Source organism: Aythya ferina (assembly GCF_964211825.1).
Source record: "Aythya ferina genome assembly, chromosome: 16".
Taxonomy (NCBI): Eukaryota; Metazoa; Chordata; class Aves; order Anseriformes; family Anatidae; genus Aythya; species Aythya ferina.
This window is the reverse complement of record NC_140315.1, coordinates 5,824,178-5,838,555: the sequence shown is the minus strand read 5'-3', so window position 1 is coordinate 5,838,555 and position 14,378 is coordinate 5,824,178. Positions and strand designations below refer to the sequence as shown.

At 52.7% G+C, this 14,378-nt stretch overlaps 1 long non-coding RNA gene across 5 annotated transcripts in view; it reads right to left on the bottom strand.

Annotated features, from left to right (window-relative positions):
- The window catches only part of LOC311445447, a 68,646-nt gene extending 62,444 nt beyond the window's left edge, over positions 1–6,202 (bottom strand). For all 5 annotated transcript variants that reach the window (XR_014698412.1, XR_014698413.1, XR_014698414.1 and 2 more), the window contains exon 1: positions 6,120–6,202. This is a non-coding gene — a long non-coding RNA (uncharacterized lncRNA). The remainder of the gene's footprint in view (positions 1–6,119) is intronic.
- Between the last annotated feature and the right edge of the window lie 8,176 nt (positions 6,203–14,378).

The window sequence follows — 14,378 nt, the reverse complement described above, 5'->3', positions numbered from 1 at the left end:
TTTTTGATAATGTGTTATATATAGACGTAACCATATAAAAATACCATGCCTGAGGACAAAGAATAAGCAAAGCTGTCACAACAGACCACAAGCAGACAAACTCCACGAGAGCGAAGGGTGGCAACAGAGATTTCAGAGCAGTAATTCGGCACTCTGAGCACACCCTCCTGGGCCAGAAACTGTTTGCCTTCACTTTGGGATAAGAGTCTCTGTTTTGAAGAAAGGTTAGCAAGACTCTGTAACACAGGCAGTGTTACTCCTGAAGTCTGCCATAGCCCAGGGACTCGCTGTTGTTCTTTCTGGAAATTAGGGCCAGGGAGATTACCATACTAAAGTAATTCTTACACCAGTTAAGAGAGCTGCAAACATTTCCACCTTACCTAATCCTTCCCTTTCTCTGGGAGGAGGCCAGGGGAGCACTTGTATCTTGACAGCAGGCAGCAGCATTTGCCAGTTTGCTACAAAGAGCTTCCTAACAAGCAAGCCAAAGAAAGTCCTTTTAAAACTCTTTATGGTCTTTTTGCGCGGATGATTCTCAGAATTGGAAAACAAGTTTTGTAACTCAGTGGGAGCGCGGGGAACAGGCGCCTTCCAGGAACGTCCTGCATTGTCCCCTCTGCCCCCACCTCCAAGGAGTTCATCTAAAACACTGTCGCTGGGAGAAGTGTGCCCCTGAGCTCCTTTCTGCTAGCTTCTTTATTGGCTGCGGTTATGTTGAACCAACTTATTCATGCAGTAAAGATCCCAAGAAACGGTCTGTATAAGCTACTGCAAGCTACCACCAAGCCGCTCCAAGAGCAGCTAAAACAGCCAAAGCTTTCTCAGCCTCTGTGAGGTTCTCCTACACAAAAGGCATTTCAATTCTCCATTACAAGAGGTGCTTTATGCTGCTTTCTAGTATGCCACATCACTTCTTCATCCACCTTTGCCAGAAAAAGTGCTGATAGAAACCATACAGACAACCAGTTAACGATTATTAAATACATTTTACAAGTCATTTTCAAAAAGTTTATTATTTAGAAGATATCCTCCAGGAGCTCTAACAAGTATTTGTTTTGGTGATAATATTTGATAAGACAATCACAGAAATTTTCAGACATACAGAAACGTTCATTTGCACTTGCCCATCAGAGCAGCCTTACCACGTAACGTTTTAATGGGACTGCTGGGTCTTTGCATTAGCTGCATTTGACACTATGACAGCAACAATACATCCCAGACAGAAATCGAGACAAGACACAGTAATTAGGTCAAACCTTCAGGATAGAGCTGTCATCACAAAACATAAATGTAAATTAGTTTCCCATTGCCCAAGCTCCATAAGCTGTGTTACTGCTAGTGGTTGTCTAAGCGAGATAAAGGACTGGAAGAAATGAGGGTCATTCCTCCTCTCACTATTCTTCACAATTACCCCGTGTTTAATTGATCTGGATTAATTATTTAAGGTAAATTTAGCTTTCCTGACCTAATGGCAACATGTAAACTGATTAACTTTACAAAGCCAGCAAAATGATCTGCACAGCCAGAGCAGCTCCTGCCATGTATTATTTAGGCCAAGCTATCCTGTGTCTCTACCAGCGATGTGCTGCCAAAGACAAGGCAGCGAGCGAGCAGGTGTGATGTGGGTCTGCTCTGGGATGGGGCTGGGCTCCCTCAGCACCACCAGGAAGGGAGGAGGAAGAGGAGGAGGAGGAGAAAACATCCTGTGCTCCGGCAGCACACAGTGCTGGGGTCCTGGGGTCGCATCTGCGTGGGCTTGGGGGAAGGAAGGAAAAGGAAGAGATAAAATCCCCCAGGGTGGGATGAGGGTTGGGTGCTCACAGGGAGCTCAGGGCAGAGTTGCAATGAGGAAAGAGGAGCATCTAAAGGCAGGCTGAGCAGCACCAAAGAGTCAGGCTGCAGTTTGGCTGGCAGAGCCAAGCGATGCTGCTGCTAGCACGGCCTGACCCCAAAAAAGCAAAGGCAAAACAGCCCTACGTCCATCTCTGTTTTGGCAGTCCCGTCACAGCCTCCCATCACTGGGGGTTATAGGGCAAAGAGGTTTGTTTTGTGCAGATAATGCCTATCTTCACTAGAAATCAAAGCCTAGATAAACTTTCCAAGAGCTTCTGCTCCAATTTGGAGCAGAGCCCTGCAGTGGGAAATGCAGTGCCCTACACAGACTGATAAGCAACTCAGTAAAATTGATTCCTGAGGTAAATTATGGGCACCAGAAGAAAGTGATTTGTTTAGATATCCCCAGCATTCCGCATCTCTTCTGGCCAACTACTAAGGCAGGTACACAGATAAATGAGAAGAAAACACTCGTCACTGCACTGGCTTCAGGGAAGGAATAGATAAGGCTGATAAGGCTGCAAGTGAAACTCTCCTCCAGGCTGATGCAAATACACACTTGGGCAAAGGCTGCTCGGCTACAGCAAAAATGCTGCCTTGGTTGTTTGCAACAACAGCACCTCCAGACACAAACAGGACAATAACCCCCTGTCTCCATGAAAAGCTGCTTGTCCGGAGATCAACAGCAAAACAGGCGAGGCAGGGAGCTGGGAGGAGACAGATGTCCAGAGTCCTCCCCGGAGGATGCATCTGCAGGCACGAGCCAAGCTCTCCAGCCCCAGGGAAGGAGGCAGCCCCTGGCTGGCTCTGGGTAAGGGTGCTGTTAGCTTACCAAACACGAGGGCAGGGGACACAGGGGCACCAGAAGATGGGACAACAGCCCATCCAACCTCCCCATGCCTTTACAGAGGCTCTCAAACCATCTCCCTCCTCTTTAAACAGAGATTCATGCAGTCCTATGAGCCTTACTACAAGAACTGATGGAGGTTTTCTGCCAAATTGCTGTGACCAGTTTTTTTTTTTTTTTTTTTTCCCCTCAATTTCTTTTACATCCCAACAATTCTTTCCCTGTATTTATTTCTACTCAGCTTTCTACCTCTGGGACCCGAGCAAGCCATCGAACCTGGATTAAAAATGCCACAGAAGAATTCAAGCCTTAACACGGCCAAAGTATTGGTTTCCAGTGAAACAAAACAAAAGGCTAAGATGAAGTAACTATTTCAGCAGCTCAAACATAGACGTTGCCAATGGAGACTGAGGAGAGATAAGACAACACCCCCCTCCAGGTCTCACAGAGGAAATTCCCAAATCCAAGCCCTATTTTCCCGCAGTGTTCCCCACCCTGACTCCAGCTGAAATGGTGGATAAGCCACATTTAAAAAGATGCTTTAAAAAAGGGACAGAAAAAGTCAGGCTTCCCAGCGGGGCAGCAGGAAGGCATTTCCTCCTAGGGCAGGTTTTGTTTCCAGGCTGTGGGACATCTCCAGCTTTCCAGCCCCGAGGAAGGGACTAAGCAGACCTCAGGCCTGACCCAGGCAAGCAGCGAGAACTCAACAGCACTCAGTGTTTGTTTTTAGTCAAAAAATGTGTATTTCTTTGGATGATGATCTTCGCTGGCAACCCCCAGACCTACCAGGCTGCCTGACACCAACTACTGCAAGGGCAGAAGCTGATGGGAAGGGACTGGCAGGGCTGGAGGACAGCAGAGCCCCAGGTCCTGTGCTGACCCAAACTAGCGCTGGCAGCAGCTCAGGGACCAAGGCAGAGCCTTCCCCAGGCCCCCCTCACACAGCAGCTCTACGAGCACAAAGAAAATTAGTGCAATGGGAGACAAATACAAGACTGACCACAAAAACATGACCATCAGTGTAGGAAAGAGGCAGCTCTAAAATAAGTGAATTTATACCTGCATATTAATTTATGCTGAAATCTAAAAATCCTACTGAGACACTTGTTTTAATTAAAAGGAGGGGTCACTTAGCAGCTCCCCCACCAGCTCCTCCGTCCCAGGGTCGTCCATGCTGGGCACAAACACTGAGGAATGTGGCTCCAGCTCACCCGCTGGCGTAACATGTTTGCTTTGTGACTTGTCGGACTCCTGCATCGATTGTACGGCTGTACTTTGGTCCAAGAACATTTCACCCAAATGTATTAACCTAGCACTACATCCACCAGAGTAAACATTTTATTTTCCGAGAGGAACGCGCGCGCCACTTTGTTAAATCGACCAAGGGACGTATCGGCTTTGTTTGTATTCAGCCTTTTTCGGCAAATTCCCAGGGCAGATGATGCCAGTTTTGCAGAAATTGCAGGGATCGTGCTGGCCCCTGGGGCTTGGCCGTGTGAGCAGGTGGCTGGCAGAGCTGTCATGGCATGCTGGAGCCCCTCACCCCTACCAGGCTGGTGGGGTCCAGATCCCATACTGCAAAAACCATTGTGGGACCTGTAGTCCTGTGCTGGGTTTGGAGCGGGCAGACCAGGGAAGGGAAAGTGTTGGGTGGCTCCAGCCACGGCTGCCAGGGGTGGATAGCCCAGGCTGCCAGCACGCTTCAGTTCTTGGGAGCAAAGAAATCCAAGCACGTGTGTATTCATCTGTACAGTCAAGGGGCGCTAGGAAATAGCCCCTACCCCACCACAGCCTTCCCCAGGGCAGGGGTCTGCTGCCGAAGGGCATGGGGCCAGTGCTGCACTTGGGGTGTGCAGTTCAGGGACTGCAGGAGGGCTGCAGGGAGGCCTGTGCCTCACCACACTGCTGCCTACCCAACAGCTCCTTCCCTGCCCAAACTCCCTCTGGCACTGATCCCTGCCGGACAAAGCCATGGGGTGGGCACGGCACAGCCCCATCCTGCACCAAGCAGCACAAAGTCCCTTCACACGAGGCTGGGTGCCCACCCAGCCGGGACAGGCGGTAGCACGACCAGAGGGCAGGCTGCCTTGGGTCACTTAGCACCGGTACTGCATGGAGGAGAGCGGGATTTGTTTGTGCTGCCGGGTGGCTTGTTTGTGTTAAAAGTACATCTTGTCTCAGAGACGGCGTTTCAGGTAACCACTGACGGAGGCTGGGCATTAATGGTGCAAGGAGCCCCCCCAGGGATGCACAAGCATGCTGACAGGACTTACGCTACCATTACCCCTCCCAGGTGCAGTCCTGGCCATGGGCACACTCTCAGTGCTGTGTTAGCCTAAATCTCCCCCAGGAGGCTGGGCTGCCCCAGCACAGGCTCTGAACACCACAGCGCTGGTTCCTGTGGCTCAGCTAATGCTACCACTAGGCGACAGTGCTTCGCTCGCGCATCAGAGCCTCGTTGCAATCAATGTTTAACCCCGGTAACCTCAGCTGACCTCCCCCCTGGATACCTGCCAAGGGGCTCCGGGTGAGCCTGAGCAAACTTCACCTCCCATGGCAAGGTAAAGCTGGCAGTGTCGGCGCTCACTCCAGCCAGGGACACCCCTGTGGTCCCTCTAACAACCAAGATAAAGCTTTCTGGCTCCACTAGGACTGCTAGCTCCAGTTTATTACATATCATCTGGTTGTTAACATAATATGCTACTTATCTCTTATTACATAAATGGTAAGAGCAGCACAAAATATCTCCCTGCTCACCTACTGCCTCAAAATGTCTCTCTGCTCACCTCCGGCCTCAAAAGGACGAAGTAGCCGTAAATTTCTGTGCGCTACAAACCCGCCTGGGCTCAGCCCTAGTGCTGTGGTGCTGGGTGTGCTCCTGGGGCTCTCACAGCCAAGCTGACAGCAGCAGCACCAAGCCTGGCTGGCAAATGGCAATCGTATAAGTGCCCACCCCAATCACAGCGCTGGGGAGGCATCTGGACGGCTCACACACAAAGTCAGCGGGTACACTTACTAAATAAAATGCCCTTTTTGTTTCTGTAGACATCTTTTCCAGTGGAGGTGTCAGCTGGTTTCCACAGGAAATTTCTCCAGCAAATCCCCACACCTCTGTGCAGGGGGGCAGACACCAGGACTGCACTGCAGGATGAGCTTTTCCAGCCTGCCCACAGCCAGCACCACGGGAGCCTGCAAGTCACAGCCGGGCAGCCCTTTAAAGCTTCCCAGGCACGTGCAGGGCCATGGGCACGGCTCCTGGTGGAGCCTGCAGGGTCACAGCCCCACAGAGGGCTGCCCTCTGCTCCACAGCTCAGCTGTCAAGGCACAGACACCTGCAGCCTGACACAGGCAGGAGCAGGGCCACACTGACTTCAGCCTGTAGCTAACCACTAGCCTCCTGACACCGTACCCAGGGCTCACCCCAGCACCCACCGCTTACCTTCTGTGGTAGCACATTCACAGCACCCAGAAAGAGCCCTCAGCAGCAGCCCCAGCCCAGCTCCTTCTGGTGGAGCCTCCCCCCTCCAGGCGTGGCTCATTAGCACTAACAGGGCTCCCCCAGCCCGCTCCCCCCCAGCCCAGCTGCAGAAGATGGGGAAGAAGATGGAGGTTGGGGATGAAAAGTGCCAGCCTTCCCCTTGGGGTTCAGCTGGGGGGCCACAGGATGCCCTGCCCTATGCTCCCAAGCCCTGTTCTGCTCATTTTGGACATCCTGGTTCTCAGCGAGCCCTCCCACAGGTGCACCCATGTGTGCTCCCACCTCGCACTCATCTCTGATCATGGAAAAATCGAGCCCCTGGGCTCGCCCTGCCGCAGGCGAGAGGCTGAGCGCCCTTCCCAGAGGACAGCCCGGCCACCCACGGGCTCCTTTGCTCGCCACCTCGTGGTGGCAGCGGGCAGCCTGACATGGTCCGTGGCCACACAGCACCACGGCTGGAGTCCCACAGATGTACGGGGGGTGCTGAGACCCACCTGGCAGTGTCTCACGGCCCCCATTCTTGTCCCACAGTGAGCACAACCCAACGGCGGTGACATGGGTGGATTTACACCCCTGGACCCACGACAGCCCCTCCACGATGGAGGAGGGACAGGCGGGCCTGGCTTGCAGTGCGGAGGTTTTGTAGCCACCCCAGTGTTTGCAGCCCCAGGGCTGATGCCCTACACTCGTAGCAGCGTTTTTTGGGAGGCCTGGTGCTGGCCCTGCAGTCCACACAGCCCCTGGGCTGGTGGCTGAGCCCCAGCAAGCTCTGTGGGGCCGGGCCCTGCACCACCGCTGTGCACACACTCCAACCACAGGCTCGGCCGAGTGGTTTTCATTAGACCTACAAAGCAAAATTAGCCCCAGAAAGAGCCAATGCCTGGCACTCTTCCAGGCCAAAGCAGCAGCTTCTGCATCATGCCCCTGCAGGCAGGGTCCTGCAGGCCCTGCCCTAGCTCCTCTGCCAGCAGCCCTCACCTTCCTGTCCCGCAGCGCTCCCAGTCCCCACCATGCTCACCCTTTTTCTGTTTTTTTTTTTTTTTTTTTTTTTTTTTTTTTTTTCTCAGTTAGGATAAACGGCACAAAAGGAGCCGTTCTGCTCGCCGCCCCCTTCCCAGCCTCCTCCTCCCCCTGTCTGGCAGGTCTGTGTTATTATTAAGACACTTGAGATTATGGTTGTCTGAAAGTCGAAGAATGACAGCAAAGAACCAGATGCTGTACACTGATAAATTACAAGGGCATTATGCAGAGGCAGCTGTACCATATAAAAGCCTAGTTTTTATACCCTGCCATGATTTTCCATGTGGCATCGTATGGTTCCAGCATCTGGGCGTCACCGTCAATGTCTCCCGTATATTTTGCTGAGCACTGTCATTATGATAATGAAGAAATTGCAGCAGACGTTAATTGCAGTTCCCGCTGGCTATTGCAAGAAGTCGAAGGCACGGCAGCGGGGCTGGCGGGGCCTCTCTCATCTCGTGGCGGGTTTCTTCACTCTTCTGGCACCAGAAGGGGGCTCTGGATGGCTCCAGGTGCTGTGATGCTCCCAGCATCGGGGCTGGCTGGGGCTGGTGGGCACGCTGAGATGGAGCTGGCAGGTCTCTGCCCCAGTCCCACTGCAGGGGTTTGTAAAGTTTCTTCTCCCACTTGGCTTTCTCATTTGTGGGATGAGCAGAGCGCAGCCATGGACTGCAGGAGGTGCCCCTGTTCCCTCCTCGGTCTGAGGCTAGCTGCATGCAGAGCTGCTAATTTCCAGCCTTGCTATAGGATGTCTGCAAACTGTGGGTCCAGAAATGCTGGAGGGAGGAGCAGCATGTTGCCTCCTGACCATCTCCCCCTGACATCAACAGGGGCTTTAGCGGGAACATTTGCTGCTTTGATGAGCAATTTCCTTTACACCCGCAGCCCTACCAGCCCCACCTGCCTGCTGGTGCTTGCCAAGGGCGAGTTGACCCGAGCTGCCTCCGGGCTGTGGTTAGGAACAGGACGATTGCTCACAACGTGCGAGATCTCAGGCCACGCGCTTGCCATAACCACACCGCAGGTGGCACTGGCAGCACATCTGAGGGCAGCTACCCGGCTCCACATGGGCTGTAGGATCTGAGCCTCTGCTTTGCCCGGCGGGGACAGGACCCTGGGGACATTTGCAGGCTCCAGCCTCGGAGAGGACCCCTGTCTGCAGCTCTGATGCTCATTTATTCCCAGGAGGATTGATGAGGGGAATTTCAAGGTCTCAAGCTTGCTCTGACACAGGCAGTTCCCTCTGCCACTCCAAAATAATCGATTCCCCATGAGAGTTTGGATGCGTGACCACCACCAGCAAGGTCACGGAGGGAGCCAACATCTCCAGCAACCTTCTCCCACCACAGCCAGGACCAGGAACGTTCTCCTGCTCCAGATCCTGCTCCGGGAGCAGCCCCACTCTCAGCAGCGTCTGACAGCCGCCTCTGGGTGAAGGTTTTGGGTGTGGGTCCCGATGAGGGTGGCCACCTGGGCGATGCATAAAGCCTCTGGAATTCACTGCTGGCGTTCCCTTGCTCTGTGAGCAGCCAGGTGAGGATGGGCAGAATTGCCGTCCCCTGAGTCACCCCCTGATAACCGTTTTTAATCAGTCTCAAAGATGAAACATTCCTGCTTTTTCGTTCTCTTTAGCCCGGCGGGAGAGGGGCTGGTGCCACTGGTGTGACTCATGGCAGAAGCAGGGCACTCGGGCTCTCTGCCAGGCGCGGGGCTGGCGCTGCCAGCATGGCCTCTGGGAACCGGCCTTGTTGGTGCTGGCCTGTGGGGACACCCAGGGCAAGTAAAACAGCACATTGGGCAAAAGTGGCAGCTGCAGGAAGCCCCTGGTGAGCCGGGATGGGGAGGCAGCTCCCAGCCCTGGGCAGCCCCTCATCCCTGTGACTGCCCCCAAACCAGGGGATCAGCCAGGATGGCCTCAAACCTCCCCCCAGAACTCCTCCAAAATGTGTACAACTTTCCAAAGCTCGTAAAAGCAGGTACCTCCACTTTTCCCTTCCCAACCCCTGCCAGACACACACATTTCTTTCCAAAGGGCTCTGTAAAGCTGCAGGTGGGAGCGGTGGCCTGCCAGGGAATGGCTGGTTTGACCAGAAGCAGCAAAGCCTGGGAAATCCTTGCTTGTTTCCCTTCTGGATCTGGTCTGAGGAGGTGCTGTGGCAGTGTGAGCCCAACACCGTGCCTCCTGCCAGCACCTGGGGTATCACCATCAAGCAGCGGAGCTGGTATCCTTGTGTTATGCACCAAGAGCTCATTCCCTTCCTTGGCAGGGGCTCAGCAGGGTCCGTGGCTCCATAAACCAGCACCCTGGGGCTGGAGGAGCTCCACCGTGTGGGTCTCGCAGTGCCTCTGCCCAGAAGCAATGCCAAACGCACTGACACGGCGCTGAATTAAATCTCTCCCTCTCTGAAGGCAGCACTGGCAGTCATAACACTCACCTATTTTTTTCCAATGGGCAGTGGAAACTATGATGAGCAAATGTATACGGCTACGGCTTCAACGGAAAACTGCTCAGGGTGCCTGCACCTGGTCACCGAGCTGGCCTGCAAAACAGAGCGTGCCGGATTGAACATAAACAACGAGGGTGTGCAGGGGCTCAAGAAGGGTTCAAAAAGGGGTTATTTTTTCCTTTCAAGGGGATGTTTCAGCTGCCTGCCAGGGAGAGTGCAGGGAGTGGATGGGGGTAAGAGGGAGCCCGCAGCCCCATGGGGATGCCCCCCTCCTGCACTGCGAGAGAAGCACAGGAGGAGCATTGCCAAGCTCAGCCTAGCAGGGCACTTCGCTCAGCACACTCACAAGCATTTAAAATCACATGGAAACAAAAAATAGAAGCATTGCTAAGACCAAATAGCATTTATGCCAGCTATTGTCAAAACTCCAGCTACCAGGAAAGAAAAAAACAAAAGAAAAGAGAAGCCCACCAGGCTTTAAAATGAGGAGGAGATGGAGGGCTTCACACTGGGGATTCAGGAGCTGCCCCATGAGCTGCACCCAGGGCTGGTGGGTGAATTAACTCACTGCTCAGGTATGGCTCATTCACAAATATCCGCCGCAGCTGCTGCGGTCCCGCTGGAGCCACAATTAGCAGCGATGCCCCAGCAGCTGTGCCAGGGCACGTCTCCTCTCGGTGACCCAAGGGACTGATTTACACAGGGTATGAAGGCTGCACGACAGTTAAAAGCCCAGAAAACAACAACAACGTTATTGCCTGGCCCTGCCTCTAGCCATCTCCCCTCTCTCACTCTTCCCTTTCCCCAGAGAGGAACTATCCTGGGGCCAGGGGCAGCATCCCGCTGCTCAACACCCAGATCAGTGGCTGTGGGACTCCCAGTGCTGCCCGCATGCTTCTGCCCGCTCTGTGCCCCTGGGGAGCACACAGCACCCTCACAGACCAGCATAACCACCTGTGTTATCCATGGGCATGCAGAAAGGTGCTGCGGGCAGCCCCACATGCTCTGGCACAGCCGGAGCTGCACAGAGCAATGCTCAAAGCAGCAGCAACAGCCCATGCTCTATACGTGGAGATAGTGAGAGCTTGCCCAGCCACTAGCTTTTCTCAGTGTCCTGCAGCACCAGGAGCTGGCCCCACTCCCCAAAATGTGGGGCACTTGCTTCCCGCATCCCCCAAGAGACCCCACCACAAAACTGTCTGCAGCAGAAAGAAAAGGCCTGGGGGACAGAGGAGATTTTCCTGCAGGGAGAAAAAAAAAAAAAAAAAAAAAAAGGAGAGGGAGAGGGAGGCTGCCCATCTCAGCTCATTGCTGCCTGGCACCTGTGTCCCAGGGCAGGCATCCAAGCGCGCCGCGAGCAGGCGCGGTGCCACCGCAGCAGATGGGCACGAAGGCAGGCAGCACCGGGCTCACGCTCCCGCAGCCGCTCGGGGAGGGGGCGGCTGTTTAGGGCAAATTTCCCAGCTGAGAATGTCAAAACAGCTGCCAGTCTGGAGTTTATACACCTATAATTAAGGGGGTATGTGATTTCTAATCCAGCTCAAATGGAGCTGGATTAATTGGCAAACCTAAAAATAGCATCCGTGACCATGTAAGGCAAGCTTTTGTGTGCGGTTTAAATTAGGAAAGTGGGCTCTGGCTGGTTGGAGTAAGCTGGGAGAGACAGAGGCATCGTTCTGCATCCAGACTGCCTACGAGGGCCTGATCCTGCTGAGGGACAAGGGGAACCCACAGCACATAGCCCTGCCCAAAAGTAACAGCCTTGTTCCCACTGCCTGGAGCCCCCAGAAGGACTCAGGGTGGGTGGGCAGCAGCCTTTCCTGCATCTACCTCTGTTCCTGGGGGAATAGAAAATGTCTCCCCTTGGAGGTTAGCTCTTGGCTGGGCTCCTCCATACATGCTTGCAGTTGCTGTGCCCCAGGAGACACCTCAGACCCCCCCTTCCCACGCAGGTCCCATCAGCAGAACAAACTCTGCTGACTTGTGCTCAAACGCCGATCCACCCGCAGCCAGACTGCAAGGTTAAATTGCTTTTAATTTTTGTTTAATTATCTGCAGTGGCACAAATAACTAACAGCATCGATTTGAACTTGGCACACAAAGGCAGGTTCCAAATGGCAAAGCATATTATGAGATCGAATTATTAAACGTAGCTAATGAGCAAAATAATGATGTGGTGCCAAGCTATAAAAGGTTAGACTTTAAAGTTGTCACAGTTCATAAGCAAGAAAGATTTAATCACATTCTTAATCAAATATTTATATGATAATGTGTTTTAATCAAAATAATAGCAATTAATTTGGAGAGGAATATATTGTATGCTTCCTATCCTTGCATTATGGAGTTTTTTTTTTGCGGTGGGGTTGCAGAGCACTTATTTCCTTGCTGAATAATGCATCAGCTCCAGCTGCGAGGTGTCCCAGCTGCCTGTGCCTGGGGACGCACTGGTGGGGCCACGAAGAGCAGGTCAGGCCCTGTGGGTGCCGTTCACTCTGCTCAGAGCCTCGTGCTGCCCCCAGCACCCTCACCGGGTCCAGATCCGTCCCAGCACAGCACCCGCCAGCCAGCCGGGGCCCCGCGCTCTGCCTTTGAAGCGCTTGCTATTCACAAGTGATTTAGCTGCTACCTCTTTCCCTCTGAATCCTGCCAAATCTCATAACTCTCCTTGGCAGCTGATGCTATCGCAATGATTTCCAGCTGTGGAAGAAGCAGCTTAAAATGGCTGCTGTGTCGGAGCACCGATCCTCTCCTTCCTCCCATCCTTGTCATGCCGAGCGCCTGCAAAGCCTCTGCTGAAGCTCCACACGGGAGCACCACGAGGGAATGGACACAGAGGCTAGACCTGCAGAGACCTGCCAGGGAGAAAGAGAAATAAATCTAAAACTTTGCCCAAAACTTCCAAATTGAATCTTGTTTGAAATTAAAAAAAATATATGGGGAACCATTTCTAACAGGAGCTGCAACAGGTAAGGTGTTATCAGAAAACATCTCCTCTTGAGGAGCACACCAAAGTCCTTCCAGCGCAATCAGTGCAGGGAAGCAGACAGACAATTCAGGTATTTCTTTTAACATAGTCTCCAAAACACTGCTGCTCACTAAATGCAGGGAAAAGGTCTTCAAACCATCATGCCAAGCAAAACAGAGACTATTGAACGGGAGCATTGCTCACCCCAACCCCTGATAAGGCTGTGCCATTGCTCTATGCATAGCTCAGATGAAACTTTTGGGGAAGATAAATGCTGCAACATCTGCCAGGGCTGCAGCAACCTCAGCTCCTGCAACCCAGCCTGGCACCAGCACCAGCCTCACCCCTGCTGCCCTAGAGGTGCCCATAAGGCAGGACGTGCCACTTGGTGCTGGTCCTGGGGCTTGCAAGGCAGCCACGGCCATACCCTTCCCAACAAGGTGTCGGTCATGGCACCAGGGATGGACTGGGGAGTCCATCAGAGACACCGCAGCAGTGTCAAAGCACTGGCCCTGCCTCAGGGCCCTCGGCACACACCTCCACGTATGCACAGCCCAGTATTTTTCTCCTCCTGTGTTCGGCCTCCTGTGCTGGGTGTCTGTATATGCACTTTTCGCTGTCTGCCTTTTTAACACTTCATCAGAAAGCTGGAATTTTTTTTAAGCGCTAAGTTTGCCGTTTCAGTTGGAGTCAAGATGAAAAGCTTTCAGTGAGCCACCTTTGATTGGAATCACTTCTGTTGCCTTTGGTTTGGCCAGATGTTTCCTAATTACTTATCTGTCAAGTATTTTTTTTTAAATGCACAGACATTTCCTCTAAATGAGAAATAGTGTAAGGTTCTTGTTTAGTGTCTTTGCCTGAGTGAAATAAGCCAGGCTAAGCTTCATCAAGGCTGGATTTTATGCTTGAACATGCAACTCAACATCAAAAGCTTGATCTTTTTTATTATTCAGCACAGCCTTTTTAGACCAACTTTAGCAGGAGCCAAATGGCACATTATAACTTGGGATTTAGAACTTTTATTTTTAAGGCTAGCTCTGAATCATGCAGCTTTCTCCTGAGCCTCAGATAGTTTCGTGCAATAACTCAGGGCCAGAATCTGCCACCATTACTCACGTCAACAAAGACTTATTTACACGCACAGACTTACTGAACGAGTACTGCTTGGTGTGAGTAATGGCTACGGAGTCAGGTCTCATCCTTCTCCCATCAGAAAGCAGTCCCAAGGATCTGGGCCCATGAGGGTGTCTGCCCCTTACTCGTGCAGTACGGGCTCTGAGGTAGGGAGACAAAGGAGGAAACCTTGAGGAGAAGAGGAGGCTCAGGGGCGACCTTATCGCTCTCTATGGGTACCTCAAGGGAGGCTGTAGCGAGGTGGGGGTTGGCCTGTTCTCCCACGTGCCTGGTGACAGGACGAGGGGGAATGGGCTTAAGTTGAGCCAGGGGAGTTTTAGGTTAGATGTTAGGAAGAACTTCTTCACTGAAAGGGTTGTGAGGCATTGGAACAGGCTGCCCAGGGAAGTGGTGGAGTCACCATCCCTGGAAGTCTTCAAAAAACGTTTAGATGTAGAGCTTAGGGATATGGTTTAGTGGGGACTGTTAGCGTTAGGTCAGAGGTTGGACTCGATGATCTTGAGGTCTCTTCCAACCTAGAAATTCTGTGATTCTGTGATTCTGTGAGGAGTAATTCCCCAACCCGACTGATCCCTCCTGGTGGGGAGCAGAGGTGTGACCTAACGAGGCAGATGTCGTTACCTGTCAGCCACTGCAGACATTTGGCATCGATTT